Genomic DNA, 2,580 nt, shown 5'->3' on the forward strand with positions numbered 1-2,580 from the left:
AGATTTGTATTGATATGGATCTTGCTTTTTTGATACAAATTTAAGGTCAATTTTGTTATATGTATATGCATTTCTGATCTTGATTAAGGTGTTGGGATTATGTAGTTTATTTAAAAATGTAATGTATAATTGGAATATAGGTTAATAGTTAAGATTATAGTCATGTTAGTTAGATTTTCTAGATGTATAGAGATATATTTCAGTTAGTTATGTATTCTTCAAATCTTTCAGAGATCTTCAGAAAATGGCATTTATTTATTTATTTATTTATTTTTTTTTTCCAGGAGATGGTGAGTTTTATTTTTTTCTTGTCTGGATAGAGGTTTGATTTGGCCTTGAGTGTTCCGGGGTGGAGAATAGAAGAAAGCACAGCGTGTGGAGGTCTACTCAGTGTGGTTGTCTCCCTCAGTATCATCGTCACCATCCACAGAGAGAGCAGCATACTTGCTTGCAGAGCTGAACTTAGAGGCCAGGCTCTCCTCAGGTTTCTTTGGCTCACGTGCAGATCTCGAGTCTTTATCGTTTTTGCCTTCTTTCCTATCCTTCCCACTCCTTCCAGTGGTCTCTGCTCCCTCCGTCTCCAGGACCGCGACTGGAGTTCCCAGTTTGGCCTCTTGAGACACTCACCCCATCTACTTTGTTTTCATCTTTCCTTGATGGTCCGTCCTCAGAGGATTGAGCTGGAGCTACTTTCCCTCCACCACTTGTGGGGGACTGCTGACTGCTGCTCTATGTCTGAGCTCTGACATCGAGCAGGAGGGTTAGAGCTTCGCTTCACCCATGCATTCTCCTTTGGTGGAGGGGCTGGCATTACCTTTAGAGGCTGATCAGGTTTAGGAGGTTTGGAGGTTGGAGAGTGACAGTCTTCTTCTTTATTGAGGGTTTCATTTTCTAGAGACTTCTCACTCTCTCTCCTTCGTGTATTTCTACCAGATGTGGCTGAGGCCTCAGTCTGTGATGACTCACTTCCTGTCCTTGATCGTTCCCTTTCCTGAGTTTCTTCACTTCGCCAACTTGGGTGTCTCTCCTGCGGCCGGGGTCTAGTTTTGGCTCATCCAGCTGCCGCTGCAACTTCTCCTGCTCCTTCTGCAGCCGCTCTTCTACTTCTCTTTCTCTAGCAGCCGTGTCAACAGGTTTTGCCCCTCCAAATATAGAAGCTGCTCGGCTGGACTGGGAGGTGCTAGCAGAGGAATCATCTTCCTTAGGAGTACTCCGAGGCTTTAGATTCAGTTTGGGTCTTTGGGGGGGGGGGGACCTCTGTCATCACGCCTATAATCGTCCCGAGAGTAATCATCCCTGGAGCTCCATGACCGGTCATCCCTTCATAGCGATCTCCACCTCCTCTGTAGTCATCATTCCTACGGTACCCACTGCCAAATGCTCTTCTGCCACTGCCTACCCTGGAGTCATAGCCTCGGTCATAGTCTCTGCTGCCTCGGTCGTCATAGCGATCCCGGCCCCATAGTGATCCATATCTCTACGTGGGCCGTCCTGATACCCATCCCGGTATCCATCCCGATACCGGTCTGAATCTTAACTATTGCGATACTTGTCTCCAAAGCTATCGTCGCCCCTTCTAGCTGGGTAGTCATCAAAGCTGTCTGCGGCAGGACGGGCCCTCCAGTCCGTGTTTGTTTTGTCAGAATCCCGATTTCTGTCTCTACCAAAAGAACGATCATCCCAGTCTTTATCCTGTGCTTGATCAGCAACATCCACTCGAATTCTCCGGTTACCTAGAGACTCTTCATTGAGAGTCAGAGCACTGAGCAGAGAATCCAGGTCCTCAAATTCTGCATAGCCAAAGCCTTTTAACCTGTCTGGATTGCTGGGTTCACGTGGTAAGCGTACAGCGCTGATATTTAGTCCTCTAAAGAACTCCTTAATGGAGTCTTCTGTCACATCATAGGGCAGGTTTCCTAGGAAATCAGTGTAGGGTGGTGATTTGGGAAGACGGCTCCGGTCGATATTGGGTTCCCGAGCAGCCCGTGGAGCAGTGGGAAGGATGGAACGGTCAATTGGAGGTGCCCTATACACATCGTCATCGTTACTATGCCAAGTTGTTGACACATCTCCTTCCAGGTCGTCTGCTTCATCAGCCCAGCTGACTGGTTTGGGGACATAGGTGCTTCCTCCACCAGTACCCCCATCCTCAGCTAGAAAGTCTGTTGGGGAGATGGTCTTCCCCTTCTTATTCTTCTTTTTTGCTGAGGCCGCCATGTTGGGAGAGGGAGAGAGAACGTAAAGGCAGAAAATGGCATTTAAATGTTTTAAAATTTTTGGGACTTTTCATGACAATGTGAGACACATTTGCTCCTGGCAGCACCAGCTACTCCAATAGGAAGATGGGCATCAAAGAGACTCCTTATGGAGTTGAATAAACGTTTGGGCAAGAAACTACTCTTGCCTGGACTGCTTCATGGTATGCTGCAAAAACTGAACATGCAGGATCCACAGAGAAATGACTGCTAAACTTGCTAAAGGTGAGACGATCCTTTGGGGTTCCTCCTTCATGGAAAAGTCTGCTATATATTATTATGGGCCTGTAGGCTGAAGATGGATTCCCCAATGGTACAGAAGAAC

At 47.0% G+C, this 2,580-nt stretch overlaps 1 pseudogene; it reads right to left on the minus strand.

The window, feature by feature from the left end:
• Positions 1 to 383: 383 nt before the first annotated feature.
• LOC121459765 lies at positions 384 to 2,218 on the minus strand (annotated as a pseudogene).
• Positions 2,219 to 2,580: the final 362 nt, after the last annotated feature.

Source organism: Microtus oregoni, unplaced genomic scaffold, assembly GCF_018167655.1.
Source record: "Microtus oregoni isolate MIOR12 unplaced genomic scaffold, Mior012 000019F_ref0000042, whole genome shotgun sequence".
Lineage (NCBI taxonomy): Eukaryota > Metazoa > Chordata > Mammalia > Rodentia > Cricetidae > Microtus > Microtus oregoni.